The 10,818-nt window shown below is 40.6% G+C and overlaps 1 pseudogene; it reads right to left on the reverse strand.

Annotated features, from left to right (window-relative positions):
- Positions 1 to 237: 237 nt before the first annotated feature.
- LOC114217314 (calcium uptake protein 2, mitochondrial pseudogene) lies at positions 238 to 1,548 on the reverse strand (annotated as a pseudogene).
- Between the last annotated feature and the right edge of the window lie 9,270 nt (positions 1,549 to 10,818).

The following is a 10,818-nucleotide window of genomic DNA, read 5'->3' on the forward strand; positions in this document are numbered from 1 at the left end:
AATCAGTGAATAACTAGGTTTTCCATCTTATCAAAGTACAAAGCATTACTTCAATTCTAGGCCCTCTGACAGAATGTATCTATTTTTACTAAGTTCTTTAATGAAATTTTAGTAAGAAACTATTGATTCAGAAAGTAAATACAAGCCATCTTTATATTACAAAGAAAACCAAGAAGACAAAAATCTAGTATTTTAAACAAATTCCAAATTCTGACATTTGGAGCAGTATGACTCCCAGATTATCTTTTTCTAAAAGAGATTTCTTCCAGCTTGTTTCCAGACTTCTTTTACTCCTTTAATGCTTTCTCTTTTCACACATTTCCAGTATTCCTGTACACATTGTTGTTGTGGTACCCATAGACCTTGATGCATCCTGTTTTTTAAAACCCCGAGAAACTCTCCATGACTAAGACATTCATCACCATCCACATCAAAGATCTTGAAGACGGTGTCCAAAATATTGTTTGAGAGCTCCTGTCCTGTTGCTACTTTCATGGCCCTCTTAAACTCCACCAGTCTGACAGGACGATGAGCTAAACTGAACATTTGCATAGCAATAACAAAGTCTTCCAAGTGGGTCATAAAGTGACAAAATGACTTGAACTCATCCAAACTAATGCTCTCTCCTGCTGACAACTTCTCTCTTACATTTTTCCAATAGATGTCTTTATTTTCAGTGTCAGTGAAGAAAAGTAGCCACTCTACAAAGTCTTCTTTTCTCATGAAACTCAAACCTTTAGAAAACTGAAGGAATTCCATTTCTTGGACCTCTGTTTGTAAATTCTCCATAAATCTTCGAAATTCCCAATAATGAAGTTTTCTTTCTCCTCTTTTTCCAAAGAAATGTATCTGAAGGGTTGTGGTAATTTCAGGTTCTTTCACTGTTGATTCCTGGCTTTCCGTTTCATTAGCTATCGTTGTCTTCAAGTCATCTTGTTTACTTATGATCTTCTGTAGCTTAAAAAATTCCTTTTTCTCAACCATCTCATTACCATCTGCATCCAGCATTTTAAAAGCAACATGAAACCCAGTATGAGGTTTAGTGAGGATTGTAAGCAAGAAAAGATACTCAGTATACGAAATTAGTCCTTTATCGCCACGGTCTCTAAAAAAGGTTGATCTACAACGAGCTGGTTGGATTCCTGCCAGTATCTCCTCGATATCCTTTTTTGTCAGCTTCTTCACTGAAGTTTTACGTTCCATTTGGTCAAACATTACTGAAAAGAGGAAGTCTTGTGGTGTATAATATTCTCCTTCATGTTCCAGTGAAGAAAACTGCATGAAGCGCTGTTTACGAAGGGACAGTTTTTCTCCCATCTCTCCAGAGTCAACATTTTCCCGTGCTAAGACGGTGAGGCTGCCCTCGGGTGCCACGACATTCAAGCGGCCATGGTACCGTGCCACTCCTGTGCCTGCCAGGGCCACACCGGCCACTGCCGCGGTCAAGGGGCCGGGGCCGGGCCAAGCTCGCCGACCGGCAGCGATCCCACGCCGCAGTCTTCTGCCCGAGGCCGCCAGCCAAGCGCCTCTTGCCACAGCGGCCGCCATCTTTGCGGAAGCGCCCCATCACCAAGGTGTCTATGTTTCTAATCGAACACATTATCAGATAGTTACTAAATGTAACTGAATACCTTACTTACACTGTGCTCATGCAGCATGCATCCTGTCATAAAAAGGCAACCTAAAGTTTTGGTCATGTGTGTAGAAGTATGTTTGTTTCAGAAAGATATGCTTCTCTGATCATTGGTTATTTCTGTGTCCATCATAAAAAATGGGGTAAAGTCTAATTGATCATTTGAGAAATGACTTTTCTCCGGTTATACTATTTAGGAAATGAAAGGGGCTTTGAATTTCTGCATTTCCTACCAGGGATGTGGTCCCAGGCAGCATTTTCAAGTGGGAATAGCTCTGACTTAGACATATGCAGTAAAATAGGAAGATGAAGAAAAAGAAAATTCATTAGTGTTTCTCTTGGACAGATGCTCAGTTTTCTTTTATAAAGCTGGAGTTACGCTTACCAAAGTTGAAATTCCAGTGTGCTGTATTTGAGTGTAAACGACTTGAAGGTGAGGATCCTATCTATTCTTCATTGTTCTTTCATAGTTCCTAATATAGTATCTTACACACTCTAGGTGTTTGACGATTAATGAGGAATGAAGAAATAAATTAAGGATAAATGAATGGTGGGGCACCTGACTGTCTTAGTCAGTGGAGCATTCGACTCTTGATCTCAGGGTTGTGAGTTTGAGCCCAGCGTTGGGTGTAGAGATTACTTAAAAATCTTAAAAAATAAAATAAATGAATGGGTGGATTTTTCTGCTTTATGTTGGTAGAGTTGGAATGGAGAAAAGAACAGAAACGATGATAGCATTTTGGCCCTGTTGCTTATTGCCGTATTTTCTTATCTTTTCCAAACTGTTTTTATTGAATTGGATTTCTTTTTTCCTCTTGCTTACTCCCTTCCTAAAGAATGGAACTCTCGGGTGCCTGGGTGGCTCAGTTGGTTAAGTGACTGCCTTCAGCTCAGGTCATGATCCTAGAGTCCCAGGATCGAGTCCCACATCGGGTTCCCTGCTCAGCAGGGAGTCTGCTTCTCCCTCTGACCTTCCTCCCTCTCATGCTCTCTCTCTACCATTCTCTATCTCTCTCAATAAATAAATAAAAAACTTAAAAAAAAAAAGAATGGAACTCTCTTTTCTAGGGACTGGTGAAAAAAATATGAGGTTCACACCAGGTTCACAGGACTTTAAACAGGAATTCAAACCAACTCTAGCAACCATTGAAATTCTGATCTCTTTCCCCATCCATGTCTGTGCTGTATGAGAGGATATCATATTACTGCACTTTTAATAAGATCCAGTCATTCTGATAAATATAAATTATTTATCACTTACTTCCCATTTTATGGCCTTGATGGTATTTAGAATTATATTAGCCAGCATCATAATGCTCCGTTTTCCACTTCTCGCAGTACTGAGCCCCTCTGCTAAAGGGACAAGTTGGCAAATGCAGCGTAAGGGTGACAGCCTTTCCAACAGATAGATGACGTGATTGTATAATTTAATCCCAGCCACTTACTGCATAGAAGCCTTTATGAAGGAGAGAGTCGCATTAGCCATTTCTCTGCTTCAAGGATATAAGCAAAGGGACATTAATCTTCTATGACTGAGGTATTGGTTTGATTGCTTGGCAAGCATGCAGCGCCCTTCACCAAGAGTGGAGTACATAGCATGAGCTATGTGGGTTGTTAGTCTCCCATAACAGCTTGATGAGGAGCCCTCAGATAGTTCAAATCAGAGACTGTCTGGGAAGAGGTGCCCTGGCAGATAGCTGAGCATCTAATCGCAGGGAGAGAAATATGAGTGCACGAGGAGACTGGAGATCAATGCATAGTAGCTTGCCGAGGTTATTAACTCCAACACCCTCCCGGTTGACCTCCAGAGCCCAACTCTGTTCCTGGAGGTGAACAGAAATTAGCAGAAACCAGAAATAAAAGCAGAGAGAAAGGAAAGAGTTGATCTGATTTTGTATGACTCAGACTAGAGCATTCTCTGTCAGATGCCTGTGGGTATGGAAGGGATAGTCTACCTTACAAGATACAAGTGTAAACTGATGCAATACTGGAGTTGAGATTTGGCAAGTTGTTCGAAGTTTTCCTCAAGCAAGGTAAACAGCCGGTGTTGAAGAACATCTTGTCAAAGAAAGGAAACAGTACCTGTGTGAGTTAAGCAGCTGGATATGTGATTCAGGTGGACAGTCTGGTTTTGGGAACATCAAAGATGTACACACCAGCAGCACCAACAATAAATTAATTGGAAAGGAGGTGCTGGCCAAAAGACAAGAAAAATGAAGTAATCAATATGTCAAAGGGAAGTTGTTTGCAGTGATGGATGTAACATCTGATAGGTGGTGACCTCCTGTGAAGAAGTCAATATTGATAGAGTTAGATGGTCACTTGGGGATGTTTAAAAGGGGGATGGGGCCAGAAAATGTGCTCTCTATATGGATAGACTGCAATGCTTTGGAGAAGCCAGTGAAATATTAATATGGAGTGATTTCATGGATAAGCAATCTTGGGATTTATTTAGACTGAAAAGTATTTATTCAAATAAGTCCTCCTTGGCACAATTATGCTTCCTTTTCACTCCCAACGTCCCCTTTCACTTTTTTCTGTGTTCTCATAGTGAGGAAATTGCCAAAACTCCTCTCATAATTGTCTCCTGGTAGAATATAGGCTCTATGAAGACAGAGAGTGGGGTTGGGTTCTTGTCCCCTGCTGCATCCCCAGTGCCTAGAATAGCATTTGGCACAGAGTATGTGCTCCATACGCATTCACTGAGGGTCCATATTCCCTTTTTGGTTTTCCCTTTCTGCTCATGGTTGATTTCTGCACATTCTTCTGCTTCGGCTTGCTGCTAGAACCCTGAGCTAGCTAAGATAAAACAAATCACAGAAACCTTTCTTTGGAGTTGAAAGCATTTCCGATTTATAACTACCCTTTCCCAAAAATCTCAGTAGAGACAATCTATTTTGTAGCGATTCTGACCATGACGTTACTTAGTGTTTGATGACCTTCACATTGGGGAGCTCACTTCCATTCTCAATTCTCCATTGCATTTTTGGAGCTATTTCACTGTTTCATTGTCTTATAGTTAACTTAATACACCTTCTTACAGTTATCACATACTTAGGGTTTTGCCTAGCACCAACAATGTAAGTCTACAGACAATCCATTATTTGAAGAAAGACAAATCCTTCCCCCCAAGCCCCCCATGTTATCACAGACAGTCTATGTTAGTTTGTAGACTCCTCACTGTGCTAGCAATCCCCTTTTGGATGCATGGTAGTTTGAGAATGACTTCTCTTAAAATGTCATGCTCAAAAATGCCCCTGTTCCAAAAAAATATATACAGTTTGACCAGCACAGAATAGAGTAGAACTATTCTCTTCCAAGAATTGGAAAAAAAAAATGTATGGGTAAGGGTAGCAGGAACAGTATTAAACAGTATTTTATTGTTCAAATAAAACTTGTATTAATGATACCTTTTTGAAGCAGTTCTGACTTTTTCTTTTCACTCATGCTTCCATAGACTCTATGATCTTTTTTATTCTTGATTCTCATTTCAACCTGTTGTTGGGATTACTTTGTAGCTTGATTGTTATCTTTTTCTGAGCATTTATTCCTTCCATGTTTTGCATAATCTACATATTTGTAAGCAGGCTTCCTAAATTTCCATCCAAGTTAATAATAACAAGGTTGACCAGGACAGCCAGAGAGCAAGCATTTTGTCTTTCCACTGGAAACTTTGTTTCAAGCTTCCAGTGGCATCTCCATTTCAGCTAACATTAAACTATTTTATCCCCAGGTATATAAAGAGACACCTGATCTTGCTGAAATCATGATAAAAGTGACATATGTGTCTGAACAGCATGCTCTTTTTTTTTTTTAAAGATTTTATTTATTTATTTGAGAGAGAGAGAGAATGAGAGATAGAGAGCACGAGAGGGAAGAGGGTCAGAGGGAGAAGCAGACTCCCTGCTGAGCAGGGAGCCTGATGTGGGACTCGATCCTGGGACTCCAGGATCATGACCTGAGCCGAAGGCAGTCGCTTAACCAGCTGAGCCACCCAGGCGCCCCTGAACAGCATGCTCTTAATAATTGGAGTAGACCTATCAAGTAAGAAAATGTACAAATCAGATCTCACCTCTAAGTGTGGAAAGGAAGGATTGTAGAAAACTGGACTTCTAAGACAGGCAGAAACATGTGGAGTCCTGAGAGATACCCAATCAGTAGTTTCAGGTTCAATTATAAGCAGAGGTTCTTAGACTAAATGGAATTCAGAATCACCTAGTTGGGGGTAGAATCCTGGGCCCTACCTCCAGATGTCCTGATTCAGTGGGCTGGCATAGAGTGGAGGAAATTGTGCTTTCATTGAGGTTCCTTAGGTGGTTCTAATGTAGATGGATAACAAGCTGTATTTGGACAAATAGTGTCTACTAAGACCATGGAGAGCATCAATCTTGGCTTTTGTTCATTATCTCTCCCATACTCTCCAGGACTGCCCCCACCCCCTGCCACCCTTGGGATGCTTGCAGATGTCCTCCTTTGCTCTTGACTTCTGCACTTCTTTCTTTCTTGACCCATCCTGTGATGCATTTGTTTAGAGCCTTTCTAATATACCAAATATGGTTACACATTTACTATTAAGGTTGAAGCCAAATATATTGCATTTGGTTGGTTCACACATCTCACTAGGCTTCAGTGTGGCATATTTTAAGAAGGGTTAACCTCTGTATAACCTGCCAACAATACCGCTGTGTAGTAGGCTTCTCTGCATTTATTTAATCCAGATCCAAGTATATGGCCTGTGAGTCCGGTGAGAATAATACCATTTATTGGACAATTGCTATGGGCCAGTTATCTTTTATTTATTATTTATTTATTATGTTTAATCATCGTACAAGGGTAGAGCCAAAATTTGTGGGGCCTGAAGTTGAGAAGTTCTCTTTAGGGCAAGGAATAACAAGTCCAAATACAGTATTAGGTGTGGAGCCTGGAACAGACCCATGCAAGTGAGCAGCCCTGAAGACGAAGCTTCTTCAGCCCCACTGCAAATTGAGGGTCTCCAACAATGCTAAGAGAGAGATGTGTATAGCTCATGGTACAACTGAGAAAACTGAGACTCAGCTAGTTTGAACACCTTGCCAGGGATCACCCAGCCAGCTACGGTAGAACAGGGATTTGAACCCAGACCCGCCTCACTTTGAAGGTTATAACCCCCATGTAACAATGGACCTCTTCACACGAAAGATGCCCATGGCTCCCAGTTGCTGTTGATTTTGGTGGCAACTTGTTTTAAGATGTCCCCACACACCCTGAATTGAGGATAAAGAAGAATGAAGAAATCTGAAGTGAGAAAGGACATTTGGTTGATGTAGAAGGAAGTTATGTCTTTGATGAGGTTCATAAATGGGTATGGTTCTCTCTCAGTCCCTTTCATCAATCTCCCAAAGATTCACTACGAGTCCAAAGATTTAAATACTTCTTTTTTTTTATACGTTATGTTCATGAAATAGCAAATAGAACTGAAATAGAATTTTATTATTTAAAGATATTAAACAAAGTCTGGACAAAAAGATCGTTAGTGAATAGGAAAGAGAGGTAACTCATATTTTTTGAGAAACTATTACATGCTGAGCATGTAATCCTTACTGTGAACCCCCGGGATAAACACACAAATGTGTTTCTTCAATGATTGAGGGAATCGAGACTGAGAGATTAAGTAAATACATTAAATCTATACTACTATTGCAGCAAAGAAGAGGCTGCTATTTATTTTAAATGGCAGCAGTTTAAAAAAAGAAAATTTCTACAAAACACCATGTCAAATCCACATTCATTTTAATACAAATTAATCTAACACAAGCTAGTGGTTTTGGGAAAAAGAAAAAAAGAAGATGAATTTTATTTTCAGAGACGAAATATGATTTATCCTATATGGTACAGCATGGTTGAAATTCTTTAATTGCAGTCTATTTAAGAGGTTAGTTAAAAGGAGTTTGAAGGACCTATTAACACCCAGTACAAAAATATGACAGAAAAGCAAAAGAATAGACAACTCCAACTTCTAATTGTGAAATCATTTGGTGTTTGGGTTCAGTGTGATTTTCAGTAAGCTCATTAAAGTCCTGTAAGGGACCATGTCTCCAGCCAGAACTGATTGCCTGCAGTTCTCCCTGAGAAGCGTTCTGACTGCTAGTCCATGTCTTTCTGTCATCTGGGGCTCCATGTCAGCCTCAGACCTTCCGAGGGTGGGAACTTTCCATGAGGGCTTAGAAAATATTTTTCCCCCTTGTTTATCTATAGAGAACTGTCCCTGGATTGTTCTCAACACTAAAAGTAACCCTTGTGAGTACATCCTTTGAAGGCCTTTGAATGTGTAGAGTAATAAAGAGAAGTATGTATGTGCCTTACAATGCATACATTAACTTCTGCCTGGAACAATTTTACCCCAGCTTGTTGTATAGTGTGAACACACCAACTTCACACGGGAGTAGCAAACTAGATTTTTGGTCTTGTTTGACACCCTGGGCATTTATTATGCAACCAAGATTATATAATACAGATATATATTTTCTTATATATTTCCTCTCCTCGTCTATATTTCTGTAATTACTAATTCTTGTCAGAGGATGTCCCAAAGAAAAGTCACAAACCTATTTGGGGGCAATATAGAAGGAGAAATACTTAGGTATAGTTCCTCCCTTAGTAGTTAGGGTCTCAGTATTATAAAACCTGACAGTTTATAATCACAGTTAAGCTCCCATTACTTTCTGTGACATTTCTGTAGGCTCATGTTTTTCCTGGATTGTCTTCCTCCTATATTGCTAGCAACGTGGTTGACTGATTTAAGTCCAGGTGTGTTTTTGCAAGTATCCATCGGTACCCTTTCCTGGGGCTTGAGTAAGTCTTACTCACAGAATACTGACCTAGACCACCTGAGCAGAGGCAGCTGGGCTGCATCAGAAGTTGGCATGTTTTCCCTCCTCAATCTCCAGCCATATGCCTCATTCCACGCTCTGGCATGGGCCCCACAGGCCTGCATAGATAGAATAGCCTAATCGGCAGTAGCAGCCCCTCTAAAGAGACAGCCCTTCTGAGATAATCAAATAAGCTTCCCCTATGGTGCTGTGGATTTTACTTTGCCCCTCTATAGGGTGAGAGCCTCTGATTATTGCCATGGTGATCAATTTGTCGCCCGGGAACCAGCCGGAGACCATCACACTGATTCTATGCAGGCCATTAGGTAATGCCAAGAATCTTGGAGAGAATTGAATTTTTGTATGAAAGGAATCCCTGTGGGCAACCAGCACTAGGTTTAATTGGACTGTATAGTTCGTACTGACTGAGAGAGGACAAAGGGTCTGCACAAATAGTCTCAGAAGTGACCTGACTGATGGGCTAGTCATTCTGCTCCATTGTCGTTTTCTTCCCTTTTTAGATATTTAGCAGGAAGGAGGTGAATCTTCATGTTTCAGGGCCTAAAGTTATAGGCTATTTTCAAGTAATGGATTTGCAGATAACAAATAGTTGGGAAATTTTTAGAGTACAGCATGTATTTAGGTCTTCATTGACAGGACACCTGAAAAGTAATTGTTGCTTCTTAGACACAATTACTAGACATCAGCCCAGCTGGAGACCACATTCCCTCCGTCCTCTGTTCCGGCTGAGATTCTGCCACAGAGCGCTAGCCATTCCTGAGCACCATTTTGAACCTTGAGAACCTCACCCCTATCTTCGCACGCATTACCTAATCAACCCTGCTCTGCTACCAGAAAATCCATCATGGGTTTGAATACCACAGCGCTCTTGCTGCAGTTTATGGTGATTTCTGGGTGAATACTTATGCTGTTAATGAGAGCTTAGGTGGATGCCCAGTTTCTCTGCCATTCTGTGCATGCTGTCCTAGGCTGTATTTTTAGGCCCCGAGGGAAAAACCATCAGTGACTTGGCCTGAGTGGTCATACAGACAATTGGAGAATGGCTTTAAGCCTAGTACTAATGGTCTTTTGGCTTAAGCCAGATGCCCTTGAGGGTCACAAGATTTCATGAGCCTTGATTGCTCTTCTTTTCTGCTCAGATATTCCAACTTTAGTATGGATTGGGCTCGCCTGAAATTGCCCCAACTATGCTGACCCCTAAGTCCAAATGCTTTTCTCCTACTGGGATTTCCATGCCAAAAGAAAATAAGATTGTCAGCAAAGAAGAGGGGCATCACATTCTGGAAGATTCTAATCCACAGTGCCAAAGCCCCGCCTCTCATGTGGATTTTTGTAGTTGATATAGTTCTACCTCTATTTTCCCCAATATCTTCCCAGACACCAGTTATGGCCACCACTTATCTCAGGTATGTGTGTGGAGGGTCGGTCATTCACACACCTACTTCAGCTGGCTGATGCCCTGCCTTGAGCTCTCTCTCCTCCAGGACACTGCACTGTTCCTCTTTCACCCAACCACTAAAATGCTCTTGAATTCCCTCCTCTCTTCAGGGTCCCCAGAGATGAACATAGAGCTCACCATTTCCCCTCACAATGAGCATGTTAAACTTAGTGGCTACTTCGCTTGATGCCATCTTCCTTACATACATATGCCTTAGTTTATGTTGCCAAGAGGCATTCATTTGAGTAACTACTCAGTGATATATTTCGGACCATTTCTGATTATTTTATATTCCTATATACGATAATCTTTGTCTAATGAAACAACTAGCAAATTATTGTGCTCCTAATGTGTACCAAAGTGACATCCTAGGTAAAAACTAAGTATATGAAATTTTCTTGCAAAAACCACAAAATCTCACCAGTCATGCACAACTGACATTTACTAGCCCCTTCTGGAAAATGATGGTGATGGTTTATGACATTCGGTTAGCAAATCACACCTGTTCAAATATGATTGAAAAAATACCTAATTTTAGCTGATGGCCTCAAAACTCCTTGAATTGTGGATTTCATTGCTATTACTTATTCTGTGTTATTCAGAAATTTCTTTTCATTTTGTTTAATGTCTGTAAAGTTTTATTCTTTCTCCTGAAGGTCCAGCTTTCTTGAGTTCTTTTCTCTCCTTTCATTTTATCTTTATTGTTTCCTTCCTAAGACTTAATTTCTATTTGATATTCATTTTCCCATAGCTTTAGTACTTCCTGCAAAATGCTTTTGTCATCACTCAGCAACATCCTGCCACCACTTCTCTATATTCTGGTTGCCATAGCATTCTCCCTTGGTGCTGACACTATAAGTAGCAGAGGAAAAAAACAA

Source organism: Eumetopias jubatus, unplaced genomic scaffold (assembly GCF_037043125.1).
Source record: "Eumetopias jubatus isolate StellerSeaLion01/CBP00866 unplaced genomic scaffold, mEumJub1_p1.0 scaffold_8, whole genome shotgun sequence".
NCBI classification, from domain to species: Eukaryota; Metazoa; Chordata; class Mammalia; order Carnivora; family Otariidae; genus Eumetopias; species Eumetopias jubatus.